This window comes from Sapajus apella, unplaced genomic scaffold (assembly GCF_009761245.1).
Source record: "Sapajus apella isolate SASKATOON/1434 unplaced genomic scaffold, GSC_monkey_1.0 scaffold1490, whole genome shotgun sequence".
NCBI classification, from domain to species: Eukaryota; Metazoa; Chordata; class Mammalia; order Primates; family Cebidae; genus Sapajus; species Sapajus apella.
Window position 1 is genome coordinate 1 of NW_022438416.1, and position 10,341 is coordinate 10,341.

General features: G+C 39.9%; 1 pseudogene across 1 annotated transcript; it reads left to right on the forward strand.

The window, feature by feature from the left end:
* Window positions 1–6,390: 6,390 nt before the first annotated feature.
* LOC116546833 lies at window positions 6,391–8,238 on the forward strand (annotated as a pseudogene). Its single transcript, XR_004266855.1, has one exon. The product of XR_004266855.1 is annotated as a 28S ribosomal protein S10, mitochondrial pseudogene (transcript).
* The last annotated feature ends 2,103 nt before the right edge of the window (window positions 8,239–10,341 follow it).

Here is a 10,341-nt window from a genome sequence, read left to right on the forward strand (position 1 = left end):
CTGCCTTCGTTATCAGACGCCTTATTGGTTAGTGAAACATTGAGATTTCCCGGGGCGTAAGTGTTGCTGTTGTTATTAGACTGTTAATTGAGCTTGGAAAACGGTAAGTTACTGGGCTGGTCCGATGTAAGCTGAACCTCAAATCCTATCTCGAAAGATTTGTAAGAAGCGCAATGATAATGGGCCTTCCGTAATGGTAATGGGCCCTCCGTAATGATAATGGTCAGTAGTGCCAAAAGCTTGCTTTTTCTTTCTCCAGTTGCAAATGTTAGTATGGGAAAATGCCCTTATGATGGCAAGCTCTATTGAGTAAAAAATAAAGGCCAAATTAGTATAGCTCGTTTTTTCTTTGCTAAAAATACTTCGCTGTTGAAATTGTTACCGCGGAAATCTCGAAGAGTAAAAGGGATTTAGTAGAGATTGGCTATTTGCAGGTAAAATACATCCGTGGAGTCTCAAAGAAACCACTGCATTACTACCGCATATCCTGGCAACTGCAATTTGGGTCAAGGGATGAATCTCAGAACTCAAGTTTTTATCCCGCTGCAGATCGTACTCAAAGCAATACGAAAGCACTCCAGCTGTGTTTTAGAAGGCAGTTTAAAGGGTTTGGATTCCCTGAGATGATAGGATTGGTAAATAAATATAGGTAAAGCAGTTTAACAATTTTAACCCAGCACTGTTAACAGTCTGTGTGGTACATAGAAGGCTTATGAGAAGTTTTGCAGCAGTAGGGATCTGGGGGCTGTTGAAAAGCCTTGTGATCATGCGCCTGCTGTGTAGCTGCATCACAATACAGAAGAATCTCAAGGTGTTCTAAGGATGTAATGCAGATTCACCGAAGTTTGGAAGCAGCTCATGTTAGCCTTTTGATCCCTGAGAAATATATGTATATTTTAGCAAGCACGATAAAATAGGAGTGGGCTACAAGGTGTATGAGCTTTATTGATTTTGAAATTACTAATAGAGATATGTTGATAACTAAAGCCCACAAATGCTTTTCAGAGGAGAGAATCTCAAGGTGACCTAATAAAATTGAAAATGGATAAGATGGACAATTAAGTTTTGAGGAAAGATGACTGAACCACAGAATTCCAGCAGTCTTAACAAACAGGATTTTCAGGGCCTTTAATGAAGATTTTGAAAATTGTGGATAGCAGAGTGTGAATGCTGTTTCCTGAAAAAAATTGAGGGACTTAGCCTCTGCTTTTTCAGTAGTCAGTTTCTAAGTATGATGACCCTCTCTTCTGATGCTTTAGTTGGGTATTGCAAAACCCGATATTGGTTTCATGGTAGTCGTTTGAAGATGATACGTATACTTCAACTTTATTTCCTGCTTATATGTTGAAAGAACCAACCCCTGTTAAATTGGGTCACCCAGGAAAATGTTGGTTTTTAAAATTCAGATGTCCTAGAATTATGGGTAAATAGGGTATTAAGAATGGAAACCTTTTTAGACAGTTGTAAGTTGTTAAAACTTTTATAAATTGTGTTAAGATTTCTGAAATGCATTTATTTAAAAATCAAGTGGTATTTTTCTGGATGTTTTAATAAAGGGAAAAATACAGATTGATTTTCATTAATGATGTCTTTTGATTAAAAGTTATTGGTGAGAGAATGTAATGTAATGGGATGCTTCTGTGAATAATGTATCTGAAACAAAATTAAACGTGGCCTCCTTTTAAGGTTTTAAGTGATAAATGAGGTGAAGCCACTGACTGTACTTGAAAACAAATCCGTAGTAGGTTTCCAAACCTAGTGGCTAGATCTTGTTGTTTTCAACAGATCTTGTAGCACTAGACATTTCCCTGTTCATCTTTTCTGGTAAGTTCAAGATGACTGTCATTTTCTTTGCCTCTAATTTGGCAGGGTGATTTAAAGTTGTAGAACTTCACTCGTTACCAGTTCATCAAGTGCAAATTTTGGAGAGTTTGATGTCTCTTGAAATTAACATGGAGTCAGGGAGTTGGGCTAGTACAATTTGTGAATACCTGAAGTTTCAAAGGTATTTTGTATAATATGAAAAGTTATATTTAACAGTGGATGCCACCTGAAGCACTCAAAAATATAGAGATTAATCATTATCAGGTACCTAACATTTTTTTTTTTAATTGGTAACTTTGTTATAATAACAAACAGGTCCTATTCCACAGGCCTTATGTGTCTTATCTTAGCGTCTTCACTATAACCCTAGGAGGTAGGTACTGTTGTTACTGGTGTTTTCAGCTGAGACACAGAATTAAGTAACTTAGCCACGTACACACATCTGTTAAGTGGCAGAGCCTAGATTCATACTGCCTTTTGGACTCTTGAACTTGAGCTCATGACCATTCTGTTTGCTGCTGGCAATTATATATTTTATATAGCTGTAATTGAGTCATCAAATATGGAGGATAAACTTATAGGTGACAAAGAACAAGGGAGCTTTTAGAAAAGTGGTACAATTCCAATTTTTAGTCTGTTGAGTTTTGTCCAGATCTGTTTCTTTCTGGTCTCCCAAGGGCTTCTAGGGAGGCTTTCAACAGTGATAAGTTACATTGTGTCATAGAGGATAGATTGTTAACTGTTTTAGTTTAGACATTCTTTTGTCTAGCCTTTTTTTTTTTTTTTAAATCTTGGGAAATGTTTGTAATCTAAGCTGATGCATTTCTTTTAAAAATGTTTTAAGAGTTTTAACTACTTGTTTAGGAATTTGACTTCAATTTCTGAATGAGATATTACTTCTGCCAGCATTTATCCGATTAAGATATATTTGTTCACAGATTGAAGTGTTACACAAACTAATGGAAAATAAAAATATATAATGTAACTTAAGATAATCAACACTTTGGATTGCAGGTTTATTAAAGAAAGTTTTGTTTGTTCAGTGATGTACAGCTAGCTATACAGTGCCATTAAGATACAATGCTTAGCATTTTATGGTTTTGCAGCTATTATTAGTGATGCAGCTGGATGCTAGTGAGGAAATGTTCTTTAGTATATGTACCTGCAGAGGACTGATGATTTGCATTCTGAATATTCTCTGCATTTTATTTCTTTTTTTTTTTTTTTTTGGAGACGGAGTTTCGCTCTTGTTACCCAGGCTGGAGTGCAATGGCACAATCTCGGCTCACCGCAACCTCCGCCTCCTGGGTTCAGGCAATTCTCCTGCCTCAGCCTCCTGAGCAGCTGGGATTACAGGCACGCGCCACCATGCCCAGCTAATTTTTTGTAGCTTTAGTAGAGACGGGGTTTCACCGTGTTGACCAGGATGGTCTCGATCTCTTGACGTTGTGATCCACCCGCCTCGGCCTCCCAAAGTGCTGGGATTACAGGCTTGAGCCACCGCGCCCGGCTCTGCATTTTATTTCTAATGAAAAGGAACTATAGTAATAGATCAGTGAGTGATAAGTTGATAAGAGAAACAAGACATGCTATCTTAAAAGGTCATGATAAAAATACAGAAATTGCCCAAGAACTTTCTGTAATCTATGTAAGTAATCATAATGGTAAATAGCAATAAGCTGGTCATGTATTACATTTACGCACTATGTTTGTAGGATTCCTCTTTGTGTTTCCTATATGAACCAGGATGTGACCCTCAGGAAATTCTTAGTGGAGACTATTAAGTGAAGAGGTTGGTAGTTTTAAGATATTTAGGTCACAGAAACATGTTAGTATATTTCCTTTTTTTTTTTTTTTTTTTTTAAGAGACAAAGAGTCTTGCTGTGTTGCCAGGCTGGAGTGTTGTGGCATGATCTTGGCTCACTGCAGCCTCCACCTCCCAGGTTCAAGCCATTCTCCTGCCTTAGCCTCCCAAGTAGCTGGGACTACAGGCAAGTGCCACCACACCCAGATAATTTTTGTAGAGATGGGGTTTCACCGTGTTGGCCAGGATGGTCTCAGTCTCTTGACCTCATGATCCGCCCACCTCGGCCTCCCAAAGTGCTGGGATTACAGGCATGAGCCACTGCACCTGGCCATATTGGTATATTTTCTGTATGTAATTGAGTTGGCAATGTAATGCAGGTATGTCAGGTATGACATATGGGTAAGTGTTCTAAACATTTTTTCCTGTGTCTCTTTTCTGTAATTTGGAAGAAATGCCACAGGATATGAAAATTCATATCAGTTGGCGTAGGATACTGAAACTAATGCAAAATCATCACTCTTCCCTGTCTCATAGTGTGATAGGTGAAGAAGATTAGAATCAGGGCTATACTAGTTTCAAAATACTGATGCTGAATTAACATGATTATTAGCAAATGCAAAGTGATATTGATATTAGTTAGTATATTCTCAGGAGATCAAGAGTGACCAAAGTAAAGTCAGCATAAGAGAAGTTTCCCTGGAGGTGATTTGAAGGGTAAAGGGTATGTAATCACTTTTTAAGTGTGTGACATGTCAAGGAGTAACATCACAGAGAAAGACCTAAGTTGCAAATAGGAAAGATTGGGGTTGGGAAGAACTGTGATCATAGGGCTTCATGTGATGATGTGTTTCATTATATGTTTTCAAAGTAGGCAGGGGAGGCAGGAAGAAACAGATCTGGACAAGTATACTATTAGGCTGAGTATTATTTCAGAGCTGTTACACTACAGTCAAAATGATAGACAGGTATCTCTGTTGTATCCTTTTCTTCTATACATGTAACACATTATCATTAGAGTACTGCAAAGGGATTATTTCATCGAATTTTCTCATGTCTTTATGGTAAATTGTATAATCAAAGCTAAAATTTGTGACTTAGAAATATTTTAAGACACGTATATAATAAGCTATCCTGATTGTGCTGCTTCATAATTGAGATACATTTCCATGTGATTTCTGTATATCTGGGCACACGATAAAAATTTTTAAAAGGATGTGCCGGGTGCGTTGGCTCAAGCCTGTAATCCCAGCACTTTGGGAGGCCGAGGCGGGTGGATCACGAGGTCAAGAGATCGAGACCATCCTGGTCAGCATGGTGAAACCCCGTCTCCACTAAAAATACAAAAAATTAGCTGGGCATGGTGGCGCGTGCCTGTAATCCCAGCTACTCAGGAGGCTGAGGCAGGAGAATTGCCTGAACCCAGGAGACGGAGGTTGCGGTGAGCCGAGATCGCGCCATTGCACTCCAGCCTGGGTAACGAGCGAAACTCCATCTCAAAAAAAAAAAAAAAAAAAAAAAAAAAAAATTTTTAAAAGGACAGCCTGTTTTCTTTTCTTTTTTTTTTTTGGAGACAGTGTCTGGCTCTGTTGCCCAGGCTGGAGTACAGTTGTGGGATCTTGGATCACTGCAGTCTCCACCTCTTGGGCTCAAGCAATCCTCTCACTTCAGCCTCCGGAGTAGCTGGGACTACAGGAATGTATCACCACGCCTAGCTAATTTTGTGCTTTTTTTTTAGAGACAGGGTTTCAACTTGTTGCCCAGGCCGGTCTTGAATTCCTGGGCTCAAGCAATCCTCCCACCTCAGCCTCCCAAAGTGCTAGGATTACAGGCATGCACCACTATACCCAGCTGACAGTCTGTTTTTTTTGATGTGGCCAAGATTTGTTTTAATTTTTTTAAATTAAAAAGAAGAAATGTTTTTTGAAGGCCGGGCGCGGTGGCTCACGCCTGTAATCCCAGCACTGTGGGAGGCCGAGGCGGATGGATCACAAGGTCAAGAGATCGAGACCATCCTGGTCAACATGGTGAAACCCTGTCTCTACTAAAAATACAAAAATTCAGCTGGGCATGGTGGCGTGTGCCTGTAATCCCAGCGCCTCAGGAGGCTGAGGCAGGAGAATTGCCTGAACCCAGGAGGCGGAGGTTGCGGTGAGCCGAGATCGCGCCATTGCACTCCAGCCTGAGTAACAAGAGCGAAAACTCCATCTCCAAAAAAAAAAAAAAAAAAAAGAAATGTTTTTTGAGACAAGGTCTCACTTTGTCACTCAGGCTGGAGTGCAGTGACAAGATCATGGCTCCCTGCAGCCTCGACCTCCCAGCTTCAAGTGATCCTCTCACGTCAGCCTCCTGAGTAGCTGGAGGCATGTCACTACTCCCTGCTATTTTATTTATTTATTTATTTTGAGACAAAGTTTTGCTCTGTTGCCAGGCCGGAGTACAGTGACACAATCTCGGCTCTGCCCCCGGATTCAAGCAATTCTTCTGCCTCAGCTTCCTGAATAGCTGGAACTACAGGCATGTACTACCACGCCCAGCTAATTTTTGTATTTTTAGTAGAGACAAGGTTTCACCATATTGTCCAGGCTGGTCTTGAACTCCTGACCTCGTGATCTGCCTGCCTCGGCCTCCCAAAGTGCTGGGATTACAAGCATGAGCCACTGTGCTCAGCCATTTTTTTTTTCTTTTTGCACTTTTATACAGATGAGGTTTTGTCATGTTGCCCAGGCTGGTCTTGAATTCCGGAGCTCAAGCTGTCCTCCCATCTCAGCCTCCCAAAGTGCTCAGATACAGGCATATGCCACTGCATCTGGCCAAGATTACCATTTTCTGAAAAGCAGTAGCAGAAGTTCATGAGATTTTGAATATGAATCTGAAACCCATGTAAAAGTTTCATTTTTGTTCTTGTGACTTAGTTTCTGGTATTTTATTAAATAAAATGGTTTCTAGCTTGACGTAGATTTCAGTTCATGAGTTCTATTAAAATTCCTTCCCTGAAACAACTTGCTACTTTTGCTTGTGTGTCTGGCATTAATTTTCTTTTCATATTAGCATTGCAGTTTAGCATTAAGTGAAAGCAGATTCATGGTAATTAACAAAGGAATTACAAATGGCCACCACAAATACTGAAAGAAGTCATTGATTTGATATTGCAGTGAATACCAGAGGTTGTAGTGATTTTCCACTTATAAAAAGTGAATTGTCCATTTAACTGTGGAAGTCTAAGCAAATGTACTTAATGTATGTTGTATTAGTCAATGCAAAAAGTTAAATATGCCCAGGCTGAAAGAAAGCATATACTGTATGGTCATTCCTATGCCAAATGATTTCTTTGGAATTTAAACAAATTTGTCAAGTATTTTGTTCCTAATTTAGGAATAAAAAGCAGCTAATGATTTCTGACATCGTACATAGATTAGTAGCACATAACTCTGTTATTTAGTAATCACTATAGATAGTAAGGAATTAAAGTTGTTAGTGAGGAAAACAGGAGTATCCTGCCATTTGCTTTCGTTCTTTTTGTGATAGTTTTGAGGTGCGATCAATCCTGTGTGCAAGTCACTCAAGCAACCAGAAAGTGTCTTTGTAATATGCATTGGTTTTCATCTCATGAAGTTCCAATTATTTATCATCCTTGCCACTCTTTGGCAATTACATTGATTTCAAAAAGGAATTCTGATTCATCTTAGTGTTTCATAGAATTGAAACACAAAATAGCTTTACAGGTTTAAAGTTATGATAAGAAAAAGTCATAGAGTTTTCTGATGTTTTAATAATGACATTGTTGGAAAAGTCAGTACCTGTCATATAGCTCACATAACATTCTTCTTGCAGAGTGAACGAGAAAAGAGGAGCTTTGTTTTTCATCCTTTTTTTGTAGGCAGTGCTGATCAAATCAAGAAATTATTTTGGGGGAGCGGCAAGATGGCGGCGCGGACAGCGCTCGGGGCCGTGTGCCAGCGCCTCTGGCAGGGATTGGAGAATTTTTCTGTAAACAGTTATAAGGGCAGTACCGCCAAAAATGGTGGCTTTCTTCTTACCAGTATGAAGTGGGTACGGTTTTCAAATCTACATGTTGATGTTCCAAAGGATTTGACCAAACCTGTGATAAGGATCTCTGATGAACCAGACACATTATATAAGCGCCTGTTGGTTTTAGTGAAAGGACACGATAGGGCTGTATTGGACAGCTATGAATATTTTGCTGTGCTTGCTGCTAAAGAACTTGGTATCTCTATTAAAGTACACAAACCTCCAAGGAAAATAGAGCGATTTACCCTTCTCAAATCGGTGCATATTTACAAGAAGCACAGAGTTCAGTATGAAATGAGAACACTTTACAGATGTTTAGAGTTAGAACATCTAACTGGAAGCACAGCAGATGTCTACTTAGAATATATTCAGCGAAACTTACCTGAAGGAGTTGCCATGGAAGTAACAAAGACACAAATAGTACAGTTACCAGAACACATCAAGGAGCCAATCTGGGAAACAGTGTCAGAAGAAAAAGAAGAAAACAAGTCCTAAAGCCTCAGGGAGGCCATTTGTACCTGAATTTGAAATGAGGGTGGGCCAGATGAGTATGTTTAAAGGGGGGGGCTTCCCCTTGGAAAAAAAAAAAAAAAAAAGAAATTATTTTGATACTGTAAGTCCTGACTATGGAAGAAGTTAAAGGTAGGCTGGACGCAGTGGCTCACACCTGTAATCCCAGCACTTTGGGAGGCTGAGGCAGGTGGATCACCTGAGATCAGGAGTTTGAGACCAGTCTGGCCAACATGGCAAAACCCCATCTCTACTAAAAATATAAAAATTAGCTGGGTGTGGTGGTGCACTCCTATAGTCCCAGCTACTTGGGTGGTGGAGTTTGCGGTGAGCCAAGATGACACCATTGCCCTCTAGCCTGGGCAACAGAGTGAGACTCCATCGCAAAACAACAACAAAAAAGCAGTTAACTCTTAATGCTTGTGGATTGTATGCTGTAGTGTCAGTAATTTCCCTTGTTGCTGTGAATAGAGCTATGAGTAAAATTATGAGGTGTCTTTTTTTTGTTTGTTTTTCTGTTTTTTTGAGACAGAGTCTCGCTCTGTCGCCAGGCGCCAGGTTGGAGTGCAGTGGCGCGATCTTGGCTCACTGCAACCTCCGCCTCCCGGTTTCAAAAAGCAATTCTCCTGCCTCAGCCTCCCTAGTAGCTGGGACTACAGGCGCGTGCCACCATGCCCAGCTAATTTTTTTGGTATTTTTTAGTAAAGACGGGGTTTCACCGTGTTGCCCAGGATGGTCTTAACTATTGACCTTGTGATCTGCCCACCTTGGCCTCCCAAAGTGCTGAGATTACCGGCGTGAGCCACCGCGCCTGGCTGAGGTGTCTTTAAAGAAAGGGCAAAGTGGTTGAAAGTTTAATTGGCTTAATATCATGCTAGGTTATCTGTGCAAGCAATAACAAGGGGTATATTTACCTTGAGAATAGTTTCTAGAATATAGACTCGTTTTTGAAAACTCAGTTAAATAAAACAGTGTTTGAACAGTGGTTGTACTAACTAGTATGTATTATAGTATCAGTATTTCTTTATGGGTAGTTGGTTAACAAGTGTTTTTGGTTTCAAGGAGTTTTTGCTTTAATTGGAGAGATAATAAAAGTAATAAGGTTTAGTTTGTTATTCAATAAGACCAGCATGATTATCAGAAGAATGGTATAGTTAATAAATGCAGAACTCTAGGAAAGAACCATTAAAGTGGGATGATTGGGCATGCTTTGATTTTTAAATTATTTTTAATTTTTAATTTTTTTTTCAGACAGAGTCTTTCTCTGTTGCCCAGGCTGAAATGCAGTGGTATGATGTCACCTCACTGCAACGTCCACCTCCTGGGCTCAAATGATTCTCACGCCTCAGCCATCTGAGTAGCTGGGATTACAGGTGCCAACCACCATGCCCGGCTAATTTTTGTATTTTTAGTAGAGATGGGGTTTCACCATGTTGGTCAGGCTGGTCTTAAATTCCTACCTCAAGTGATCCACCTGCCTTGGCCTCCCAAGGTGCTGGGATTACAGGCATGAGCCACCTCGCCACCTGGGCATGCTTTTATGAAGAAGTTAGCATTTAAGCTGGATCTTGAAGGGTGTGATTGCATGTGAATAGGGGCAAAGGAGTAGAGGATGCATACAAGGAGTGATTGCAATAATGAACCATGTGATTTTAAGTTTGGTAAAGACATGAATGAGGACTTTGGTAATGAGGGTGGAGCAGCAGTGAAGGTAGTGAGAGGGTGAAAAATTGATAGGATAAATGGGTTGTAGATTCTTACCGGGTTTAAGACTTGAAAGAGTGGGAGTACTGGAGGAAATGAGCTAGAAAGATAGAAGGTGGTGGTTGTAGAACACAATGTTGGATATAGCAGTTATATTAATAGAAGCAAGTTGAGATTATTGTTAATGACCATGAGAGTACATGGTTAAGGCAGAATGGAGAGCAGGATCATTACAGGAAAGGAAATTAAGGAACTGAGGCACCAGGATGTTACAAGATAATCTGACCTGGTTATGAGAATGATAAAATGATATAGTTGTATAATGTCATGGCTTAATAAATGCCTTTTGTATGATGTTCTTTCTGGCTCTTGTAATAATTTAGTGAAGTAAATAGAAGAGGTACTAACCCCATTTTGTAGATGAGGAAACTGAGGCCCAGATAAATTATTTTGCCTACTGCAGAACT